The sequence below is a fragment of the Scatophagus argus genome, chromosome 3 (genome assembly GCF_020382885.2).
Source record: "Scatophagus argus isolate fScaArg1 chromosome 3, fScaArg1.pri, whole genome shotgun sequence".
In the NCBI taxonomy this organism is placed as follows: Eukaryota; Metazoa; Chordata; class Actinopteri; family Scatophagidae; genus Scatophagus; species Scatophagus argus.
The window spans coordinates 7,936,024-7,948,324 of NC_058495.1; the positions used below are offsets into that span (position 1 = coordinate 7,936,024).

The window sequence follows — 12,301 nt, forward strand, 5'->3', positions numbered from 1 at the left end:
GGTCATGGGTCAGAAGAGAGCAGCTTTTTAAATGTGGATTCATGGTTTTAGGACTTTGGCTTCAATGGCACCCTTTATATCTTTTTCACAGCTATGAACTCTGTATGGTCATGAGCGACACGGTTCCAGTTTATAAAGGCTTAAGTTGGATGGTTTAAGCTGTTAGTGGGTAATTCAAACTCAGAAGGGGGAATTACACCAATTAAATCAATAAAAGCATTTAGAGTGTATTAAAAAAGAAAAGCTAAATTATACCTGAATACTTAAACATCCACATATAAAAGTGAAAGATGATCTTTCACAAATCTCATGACCATCTCTTACGTTCCCTGAAGTTGCTCTATCTGCACACTTTATTAATCTGGCTAGTGTAACTCATATGTCAAGTCTGCAGCTCATTACGTGGTGTTGACTGTTCTTCCTCCTGTTTGCAGCCGACGTTACCCGATTTCTTTTTTCTTCATTCTCTCTTATTCTTTCACAGCCCTGTGGCCTGCCTGCCATCACTCCACCTGCTCAACAACATAGGGGGCAGGAAGGAGGGATCTATACAGACATTTGGACAGCCATGCCCACCATACACAGAGTCTGCCAGTGCACTGTAGGAAGCAGCCTGCAGCACGCACACAATCTCGTTCCAAAGCAACACACACTCCAGCCGTATGGCCAGGAAATTAGACTGACATCTCAATAACAGAATCAACGGGGCATATGGCCTTAGCGTCAACACTGTTACCATGTAAACAACTTTACATACACACAAGAGTTTTGGGCATTAAGTAATATATAGCAGTGTGGCAAATGTATTCACAAGTGCGCTGTTCACATCATCAACAGATCATCACTGGCAGCGCACAGTAGTTTTGAGTCCAAATTGACTGTCATCCTTGTAAAACTTCCTGTCAGCCTATTGTGTGTGACTGACAGGTCTACATGAGGCCATACAATATAAACATGCGGAACAAATACAGACACATTGTACGCTTGTCTTACTGAACATCCAGAGAAAATTAGGTTACACCTGTGTCCATGCAATCTTAAGATGTGGCATGGTGCATCGTTAGCCATGCCAGAGGTAATGGCCAAAGCTGGAGACATCAGGTGTGTGTGTATGCAGTGCTGACAGCCCACAGAGAATTGCCACTGCTTGTCAATTAGACAGCTTACATAGCTGAATGACTTCATCTGGCTTGCGAGCACCTGAGTCCACCATATATAGTCACAGGGCTGTCAGGGGAGGCAGCTGTCACAGCAGCCACAAAAACACACACACACACACACACACAGAGTGTGTGTGCAAAGTGGTCTAATGTTAACTCAGGTGAATATTGGCTCAGAGGAGGATGTTTGTCTGGCCAAAATGCCACCTGTCATCATTGCTCTAATGGAACAAAAGCAAAGGACATAAAGCTCCTCAACACACAACAGCAGGATTACATGGAAATGCCATGATGCATACACAACACTTTGAGGTAAATTAGGACATGGGCAGACTGATGTACTGAATATAAAACTGGCAAGCAAAAGCGTTTATCTACTGTTTTTTAAAATACACTTTTGGCTGATGTAACAAAAAATAATAATAAATTCTGCTCATACCATTCTGTGGTGCTGTTTTTCCTGTTGTCTCCCTTCACCTCAAACAGATGTTATACATGCACCACAGTTTTATGTTCTGTATGTTACTTGAGCCTACTTATTTGTTTCTACAACAGTTGCTGTCGCAGAGATGGAAAAGTAATGTGCATCTGCGGCAATGGCTGTTTGTTGCTAGCCAGGTGTTCCTTGTTTGTTCAGCTTCAGGTGATACTCATCTGCATTAAAACATTCAATCAGCTTTAATTGCCTCTGCAGGTGATGATTCAAAATGAGGCTCCGACAGAAAAAGAAGAGAGAGATAGAGGGACAGAGAAAAACAGAACAGGGCTTTTCCCCACCGAGCCAGTACTGTGACTGAAAGCAATCCATTGAATAATGAAATCGGAAATAAGACAAAGTACAGAGAACATTTATTTACCTCCTTGCATAAAAGCAGGGGGAATAACTTACTTTGAGTCAGTAAAAATAAATTACTTGCAATGTGATATATAAATAAATGTGGATTATTAAGTTCATGGTTTAACTTCAGCAGCTGCGAGTCATGAGGCTTGTGTGGGCGAGTGTGTGGTGTTGTAGGATTGTGTGTGTGATCATGGCACACTGCTATCTGTCTGCTGTCATTGCAGATGAGGTGCGAGAAGATGTAACACAGGCCTGACTAATTTATCAATGAGAGCTGAGAGCAACTGAGAGCATGTGCAGTGCTACAACTATGGGCTCAGAGCACAGTCATGCAAATGACCACAGAAACACACACAAGCAAGCAATACAGCCAGTCAAACCAGCTTGTTAAAAGAGTACAACAAAAATTTACAACATACATGTTTTCTTACCAGGAATTCTACAACAAGATAAGGGCATGACATGTTTAGCCTAGCCTAGAAAAGACTGAGGGCCAACAAACACTGGAGCAAGAGGGAAACAAAGATAATTAACCCACATGGGTAAAAACATGCCTTACAGCAGCTCCAAATCCATTTCATAATGTCATGAACACATGCTGTATCTTTTGTGCTTAAAGTACTGCAAAAGAAAGCTCAACTTAAAGGTTTAGTTATTTAACTTATGCAGTAGCTGTAGTTGTCTAACTGTACCAACAGTAAAAACACAGCAACTCAAAAGTAGCCTAATGTTCTCAATTTCATAAGGCTGAATAAAAGATGTGAGGTGTTCCGGTAGCTTGACAGCTAACAAGTCATCACATGTAAAAAAAAAAAGACATTCTGAGTTACTGCAAGCTTTTTTTCCTCTTTTTAGGGGTGGTTAGCTTTTCTCATCCATTTCTGCTCTTTGTACTAAGCTAGGCTAAATGTGTATTAGACCATGAGTACACAGAAATGAAATATTTTCTTTCTAGCTCTCAGTAAAACATCATTCAAGTGTAAAAAATGTTGGTGTGTCTCTTGGACAAGAATCATCTTGTCGTCTACAATCATCAATCGTCTACAATCACACCCATACTTGCAAGGTAGATCTAACATTTCAGACATGAACAGAGGCAACAGTTGTATATCTGAAAAATAACTACTGGCAATAATATTACAACAAACCCCAGAGTAAACACAGCAAATGGTGAGACATACAGGGAGTGAAAAGCATGGTAAGTGTAGTGAAAGGATCAAAAAATCGAGAAGTTGTCTTGAAAATGGGGACAAGAAACGGGACAAGCTAACAGTCCCCTTAGCACCCATGCAACCGATGGGCATTTCTCTCCTCCTCCTTCCCGTCCTGTACCATATGGATCTAATCGGCCAAAAGCTGGCCAGCTGGGACCTCCAACAGTCACCTGTGAGGGGGGGGGGGGGGCTACAGAAGGGACTGCTGGAGCTTCCTCCACTAAGCCCCTCTTCTCCACACACACACACACACACACACACACATTTCTACCTTCCCTCCAAGGACAGGAGGATGTAGAGGGGAGAGGAGGGGAGGGGAGGGGAGGCCAGAGGAGGGGAGAGGAGGGGAGGGGAGGGGGAGGGAGAGGAGGGGAGGGGAGGGGAGGCACGAGGCGGCTGAATGCAAGTGAGTGGACTTAAATGCCAGGGAGACAAAGGCTGCACCTGGTCCCCGTCCGTCCATGCACACCACCACAATACAGCACACATCTGTTCCTCTATCCTGTGCTCCCTCCTGACCTCCAACAACCCACCCACACACACACACACACACACACACACACACACACACACACACAGAGCAAAGACGAGGGTGCCTGCGCCAACACCCACACAATGAAGATCCACTTATAAAACAGATAATTCAACTGTGCATGGTCTCTCTCAGTGTCAGGTTGTTATAACCTCATAGCTAAACAACAGGCTCAAGGAGTTAAGTATTTTAGAGACTTTTTGGCACGTGTATGGTGTCAGATTTCTGAAAATCAGGAGACACTTGTTCATTCTGCTTATTTCACTCAGTTTAATTTATTTTATTGCTCTCTTGGGACTGACCCCTCTTCAACTGATGCTACCATTGCCTCGCTTCCCCAGATGCAGCTACTAGATACTTTTTACGATACAGTTAACAGTATGCTGGTTTTACAATATAATGACAAGCTACATGTTACAAATCTATGCTTATATGAGTCATTTAAAAATATGTCCAAGTTGCCATTATTTTCAAATGGAGTTCAGTATTAAATCAAAAGAGTCATTTTTAGGTCTAAGATTTCTCTCTCTTTCACACTGTAACAACTTTGTAACACCTTTACAAACCATGCAAGAGTGTCGAACAAGCATCGACAGGAATGAGAAGTTAGGTGACATATTAGAGGCATCAGCATCAGAAAAGGAAGGATGCACACAGGGATGGAGGATGCCAACGACAGAAAATACTGTTTTTATTTGGTTTCATCTGAAAGACAAGTCTAGTTGTCAGACTCAGAGGCAGGCTGTTTTTCTTGGCTCTCATTACCACCTTCCAGCCCCATAGACTACATATTTGGACAAAATCCAATGTCAACACTCTGCTCCTCACTCTGCTCGGGAGGGAGAGGTGGGGAGGTGTCAAGGTTGGCAGTCACAGGGAAAGTGTGAGAAAGATGTATACATAGTCAAAGAAAATAAGAAGGGACAAGCTTGGAGGAAAAGAAATGTGTAGAGAGAGAACTGTAGGTGAAGGACAGGACAAATAGACAGAAAACATGTATGTGACTTTCATGAACATACAGCAGAGGAGCAGATGTGTTCCCGAAGTGAACTCATAATGGTGAGAAAAGTCCTATCCTCGACACTCAGTGAGATAATTGCAATAACACTGCTGTTATTCAGCATTGTGAAAAAAGGCGCCCAGGGATGGAAAAGTACTTAGTGGCAAAGCAAAAGAGAAAACGAAAGAGGGAATGGCAATGCAGACAGACGTCATCCATAAAAACTAAGATTGAGCAGTAAAAGAGGCACGGTGATGTGCTGCTGGAAGCAGAGGAGGGACAGGAGGTTTGGCAGAGGTTTGACATTGAGAATGGACAGTCTCCACGTGGACATGAGGTCAGACAGCAGGGACAAAAGAAAGGAGAATACTCTGGATGATATTTAAGGTTAGCGACTTTGCAAACTCTCCAAAACAACAGAGTTAGAGCGTGTGTCATTTCCGCTGCAATTTCAGAGTTGGGAACTTCTCCAAAAACACTGTATGAACAAGGACTGAAACTTAATCTGACAAGAGTAGCTCTTATAAAGTAGAAAGGTTCTGTTACTTTTCTGAACCGACAACTTAAGTGTCTTGAAGCACATCCAAGAACAACCACAACAGAAAACCTATAGTGCTGTTAAATTACCCAAGTGACTCCCATTATCCTATGTCAGCGGACGCTTATTAACAGCAGCACCTCTCAGTTCACAACTCCGTTGCTCTTAATAAAGTATAACCAAGCAAATATGGAGAAATATATGAAGAAATAAAGAGTTAAGATTGTAGATGTATGTATGACATGGACTCACACACACACACACACACACTTTCAGCATTAGACTCCGTTACAGACTCCCTTGTTACTGGGTCAAATTAATGCTATTGTGCTATTTGGAGTGGCACAACACAGACACACGCCTGCATCACACACAGCTGGGATGATGGGATGGGATAGAGCAGAATGTGTGTCATCATGTGTGTGTGTGGGTTGGCCCTATTTGCCAGGTGTTGAGTTTGTCATCAGCTGAGCGGAGAGAGGACTGTTATCCCAGAAGTAACACACGCCCTTGTGAAATGGCCTGCCTGAGGCACTTGTACACACACTCACACACAAATAACAACTGTGACACATAAAGAACAATTCAGATCTGTCAATCATTACCCTGGGCCACAAATGCTGTGACTCTCTCTCTCTCTCACACACACACACACACACACACCAGCTCCCTCTCTCTGAGGCCAGTAGATTATCTGCCTATCTGGTTACAACCCTTCTCACCTCTCCATAACTAATGGGTTAGCCTGCCTATCAATCATCATGAGCCTTGTGATTCTTAAAACCCCAGACTGCAAAGTGAAAACCAACCAGCATAACATTTATGGAAGCAGAACAGCATTAAAAATAAGTTGCATTGCCTGTATTTTCTTTTTCCCCATGCATGTTTATTCTCAGTGGAAAAAAAAAACACATGATGTCAGAACAGACTTATAGAGCTCCCCTGAGCCACAGTGGAGATGTATATCATCATGTTTGTCTGGACGATTAAGGCTTGGTGGCTCCTATACGTTATAAAGCCAGACAATCAACTTAACCTGCAGCCGGCCAAAGCACTGTTTTTGTCAACTTCGTACTTTAGTAGACATACGTGCACAGACACAAACTCTGAACTGGTTAGTTACTGCAGTCCATAAAACAAAATTCAAGGCTTATATATGAGACAACAAAGCACACACTAAGACTGGCCTGTTTCAGACCAGGTGTCAGAGGCCTTCACAGCCAAATGGCCCGGGCTCCGGTCCAACCAGATGTTCCCATCACCACAGGCCATGCTGAGGACATTTACACTGCCTTTCTTGACTCAGACAGAAAGTACTGGTGCAATAACTCAGTAGGTTTTGTTGTTTAGGTTCATCTCAAATCCCTTAAATCTACATTTTAGACATTTCATTAACATTTATTCAGAGCGACTAACATTGACAAGGCAGGTAGAAGAGCTTGACAGTAAACATGGTGGTTGATGGACGTACACAAGTTCATTTTTTCATTATTTTACTTTTCCTCTCGGCCATAAGCTATTTAATATTTTATTTTGATGAGATACATCAGGATTTGCAATGTTCTAATTGCTCTCATGAAACGTATTGTCTTGTGAAACCCACTGGACATGAGTCATATCACTGAGCACGTAAGCAAAGCTCATGAAAAACAAATAATTGTACTTTCTGTATTGTACTAAAACAAAAACATTATCCTTTTCCCCAAGCTTGGACTACACAGATGACTAATCTGTTACTGTTAGGTTTTTGGAATGCAGTGAATCAAAGCTGAGCAGCAGATATGGTTGTACTGAGTTCATAAACAGAGCTGTGGGCAAGCTAAGCCCAGCTGTATAAAAGACCAGAGCTCAACAGCCGCTGTGAGAGGCAGATAAGTAAAACAAAGAGGCCAGCTGTGCTCAAAACAATGAGGAGAATGAAGGCGAGATAGCTGCGGAGGATGGACGTATGTTTGTGAACGTGTGGGCAGAAGCGTGTTTTGATGAGTGTTATCACCGTGTACGCATATGGGTTTCAGTCCACATGCTTAAGAGCACATTGTATTTTTCGTATTCGAAAGGTAAAATACGTATTCGCAGCTCCATTTTCATTTATTTTCTTAAATTATGTGTTGTGCATGCCAAATACATCAAACTGGTGACACAGCTGTTATCAATAAGGGAGTTTTTTTCTTTTGTGAGTGAAAATTAAAGCCATTTCTGTCCCCACTTTCTAAGAACTAAGAAAGAATTACAGGAAAAGAGAGAAAATAATGACAATGACAGACATTTCATGGAGAGCGACCGCACCACCCATTTCTTGTCCACCCACAAACCCAACAAGACAAGTTTTTTTTTTTTTTTTTTTTTGCTCTTGCAAGTTCTCTTGAATATCAAGTCTTGTCTTTTGGGTTTGTGTTAAAAACAAAACACAAAAAAATCCCCTGAAAAACAACTGTTTTTGTAAGAATGTTACACAAGTTAATTTGCGGATTAACTGTGCATCCAGAGTAACTAAACACACTGAGAAAGAACACATATTGAACTTCCAGTCAATAGCCAGAAAAGCAACATCTTGAGCAAATCTCATGTCGATCTGTCTCTGCTTGGTGGGGAAGTGAGCGACTTTTCACGAACGCATTCGCAGCTGTGTTGTTGTGATTGTTTATGACTTATTTTGCACAAAAAACTGTTTTCAGAGCTTACTTACTTAAATCCTTTAAGTTTCCTATATTTTGTGCCCCTGTACTGTATCGCAGATATTTCTATACCAATTAAATGTTGTATTCTTTTATTAACACACCAATTCAGTACTACAGAACTTGAATTGTTTCAGTTGAAGAAATCAGCTGAGGTCATTTTACAGCCTTTTAAACATGTGCTGATACTCTTCCGTCTCAGATCACACCAGCCCAGTAAATAAAGGTCTTGTCTTGGGTCAATGAGCGGCTCTCTCAGGCCGGCAAAAGGTCACTAGACCCCCGACTCACACACTTAGCACAAGGACATTGGCTCCTGTCAGTAGGGTTGCAATAGGAGACTGGGGAGCGCAGGTGCTTAGATGCTCATTGACAGATTTGTGTCTGCTAACACACATGCACACACACAGCCATTTACACATTCAGGAGACATTCTCAGTGATGAAGCAATCTTTCAGAATGCTACTTGTAGTGAGTGAGTGGTTTCTGTTGAGTAAATGGCCTAACCCTTTTATGTCCACATACAAACACATAAACGAGCCCGCACATTCAAACACACAACCTCTCGCTGAACCCCCCAGGGCAAGATATCACAGTCCTCACCACTGGAACTAATAGAGCACTTCCTGCATCAAAGTCTTGAAGCAGCTGCTCTATTCTGTGTCTATGTGCGTATGTGTGATGAAAAGGAGGGGTGGGGGGGGTCTATGGATGAATTCTTCAGATAATAGCATGGTGAGCAAGGACCACAGTGGTCTGTTTCTCCATTTATCACAACACTTTCAGTAGATAAACTCACAGCTGGGATTGAGGTCAAAAAGGAAAGCTACAAGACAACCTTGCACTCCAGCAGACATAATGTCTACAAGACACCTGGTACACACATGCACAATCACTTCCTCAGACTCAACCGCACACTTATCAAGTATGAGATCAAAAACTTCAAAGCCATATAAATACGTGACAAAAACAGTAATTATCCATCAGGGCTAAATGGGGGTAAAATAGATTTTTTGAATAAACTGAAACATCACACCCTCATTCTTTGCGCTAGACTCCTGTGCACACAAATACACAACAGTGCCTGCTGTCAGGAGTGTGACAGTGTCCAGCAGTCCAGACAGGGGTCTCTGGTTTGAGACTGTGCAGCTGACAGTTAGTCTCTCCTATCTCCCTGATGGACTGGCCTGGCCTGGTGTGACGCTAGCCAGGTCTCTCTGCCTTTTCTCTGTCTGCTTCTCCCGCACACACCTCCTCCTCCCTCCATGCACAAAAATACAAACACATTTTCTTCCCTAAGGTACTATCGATTAAAAATAAGTTGTCCATATCACAAAGGGGTGTTCCAACATTATAACTTTGGTTACTTGTACAAAATATCCATTTTACGACAATGTGACATTCGCACTCTGTTGGGATCCACATTCCCCTTGATGTTGGTGTTGTATAACATGTAGGCACAGCATGAAAGACAGAGACAGCAGTTCCCCTCCTCTTCCCATATGTCTGGGATACTGTACAACAGATGCACACGTCTTCTTTGCCTATTTTCTTCTGCTCTGCTTGCCATGTGGAAAAACTGATTACTATCTCAGTAAATGACAGCTGAGCGAGAGAAATGCCCTTTTCACACATGGAGCCAATTACATAGCTGGTTTTATTTATCCGGTTGAGGAAGCAGTTTTTGATGTTTACACATAAGTATTACTTTTGGAAAAAAAAAATCATTCCAGGTAAATTCGACTTTTCATCTTCTTGCCACAAGTGGAAGCAGATGGGGAGGATCAAGCTGAAAAGTAAAAAAGCAACAGAAGGCTCCATGTTTTGGCTGCCAGACCTGAGAATGTAGCTGCTTTGTTCTCACTAAAATTGTTCAGAAAGTTTTCTGGAAAAAGCACTAAAACTTCAGATGTCAGATTGATGCAGCATCCAGCAAAAACTGCACTACTGCTACTAATGTGACCACATGTCTCCAAACATTGAAAGTTGACTTGCCTTGCATGCAGCAGTTTGGTAGTGGACTACATGGGGTGAGAGAGACAGAAAAAGGAAAGAGAAAGCTTGGACTATCAATGTGCAGCTACAGTGACAAACTCTTCCTCAGTAACACTCAAGAAAATCAACATGATCTTCTAAACGTTGACCTCAAGACAACAAATGTCTCTGAAGCAATCTGTATTTTGTCCATAGGTTTTTGTGCACTGATAAAGAAAGCAGGCAGACAAATTCAACCCTCCTTGCATCCTGCCTCAGTGGACAAGGATGAAGAGATGAAGAGATAAAGAGGGAAGGATGAGGCACCATCTGTACAGTAGAGAGCAGTTCTGGGAATCAGGATGGAACATGCACACACTACACATATAAATCCACTGTTTGCAAAAGCAGACACACTGACATACACAAATAGAGGTAAATGGCCACTATTCACTGAAAATGCACCTGGACATTCCAGGTTGAAATCCCTCTTCTCTCCTACCTCCACTCTAGTAGAGTCCACTCTTCAGTCCTTTGAGAAAGTCAGCTGCTGTGGTGGGGTTTTGCCCTCTTATCCTTTCCTTTTTGTCACTTTCTGTGACTCCACACCTTCATATGTCAGGCATGTGTTTGCATTCCCACATATGCGAGCTCCAGTGTGGCGAAGGCCAGAGCCAGAGACACAGATGGCACCCAGATGGAGACAGATAACCAAGCAGACCAGCGCAACCCTGCACTACACACACACTACCTCTCTGTCACTTTCTTTCCGTGTCTTTGCCGTTAGTCCTCCTCTCATATGAAGCTCACTTGGTCACTCTCACTTTCTCCTTCACTCAGTCTGCCTCTGCTGTTGTGCTTATTTTCTTCAGCTCTCTCTTTCTCTCTGTGAATTTGCGTCCTCTCTTGTGCTTGCGCTCTCAAGCTCTGAGCCTCCGACTCTCTCAGTCTCTCTCTTTCGGCTCAAGCTCCTCCCCTGTTTTCCCACACACTGCTCTCTCCTCTGTTTTCATGGGCCGGGTGCTCCTGCAACGTCACCACCCCCCCACCTCCCCCGACCCCCACCCATTCCCCCATGGAACCTGGCCAATCGTCCACTGCTGAGTGGTTCTATTCAACCTGCATTCACCGGCAATGGCCCCTGCAATTAACATAACTAATTGCTTTGGCACCTAAAGGCTAAACAAGAGACCGTGCCAAGTGAGACAAAAGTGTGTGTGTGTGTGTGTGTTTGTGTGCATGCATCTGCGTGTGTGTGTGTGAGTGTGGAGGTCCTTTGCAAGCCCATTCACTACAACCCTCCCCTCTGCCCCTTCAAGAGAAGTGGGGATCTCCTTTGGAAATGTTTCTATACTAACTACCCCCCCACCCCCTCCAGGCTCTTTCATTGATGCTCTCTTTTGTCTCAGCTCCTTAATGTGGCTGCCTCAGCCCTGCCTTGCCAGCCAACCCATTGGGGAACACTTGAGGAGCATGAATGAGTTATTCTTCTCTCCTCTTCCACTCTCTTATCCTCTGGGCTCCATCTTCACTGAGTTAAACTTAAATCACTGTCTGATTTATGCCTTGCGCACAAGTGCTGATGTCGAGACAATGCAGGTTAAGATAATGGAGCCTGGCTGAGATTGGGCAGCCTGCATGTTTTATTCACTCCTGCCCATTATTCTTTTCAATAGTTTACTTCTAAAAAAGTACAGAGGTACAGAGTGCTAAGTTCATTCTTTATCCTGGGATAAATAAGGCATTAATCTGTTTTGAATTAGACAACTGGCAATTGAGAGAACATGATCAGCATGTGAGGATCCACAGGCATTTGGCTGTGTAAACAAACAAGCAAATGCTGACAGTGACCGTCATTAAGAGAAGGTGCTGCCCCTTCAAATACACACGACTGAACAGTACTGAATAACTTACAGTGTAATTCTATCAAAATGGGTATCAGAAACCCAGGTAAAGTCAACACTAATGCTTTTGAATTGTTTCTGAGCAATCATAACAGCTTAATTTGGGTTACCATATTTCTGTGGGCTGTTCAAAAATAGATTTGACTGAATAATCACCCATAATAACCTCTATCTCCCCTCCTCTCTCCATGTAGGTCTGGTCTATTCAGGGTGCATCTGGTCAGCCAGCAGGCTCAGGCAGGCCCAGGTGGCTGTGATAGAGGGAGAGAGGGAGGGGGTGGAAAGATAGAGAAACGAGGAAGGCTTCGCATCTGAAGCTATACACTGTAACCCACATGCTACTGCAGCACGTAGTTGGTGGTGAGCTGCAACTGACACCACTGATGGACAAAAGCTACTGGCATATTTAGATTACAACCCATGTGCAATGACGCAGGTGGCAGATTAGTGAGCATGCTCA

The 12,301-nt window shown here is 43.1% G+C and overlaps 1 protein-coding gene across 3 annotated transcripts in view; it reads right to left on the minus strand.

The window, feature by feature from the left end:
• cbfa2t2 (CBFA2/RUNX1 partner transcriptional co-repressor 2) overlaps positions 1 to 12,301 on the minus strand; it is a 34,771-nt gene that overhangs the window by 10,886 nt on the left and 11,584 nt on the right. Inside the window, exon 1 of one of the 3 annotated variants that reach the window (XM_046383185.1) lies at positions 10,440 to 10,850. The exons of 1 other annotated variant lie outside the window; for it this stretch is intronic. The gene's annotated coding sequence lies outside the window, so the exon portion shown is untranslated. Of the gene's footprint in view, positions 1 to 1,599; positions 1,799 to 10,439; positions 10,851 to 12,301 lie in introns of those variants that run through there. One more of the 3 variants, XM_046383184.1, reaches the window with a different exon arrangement.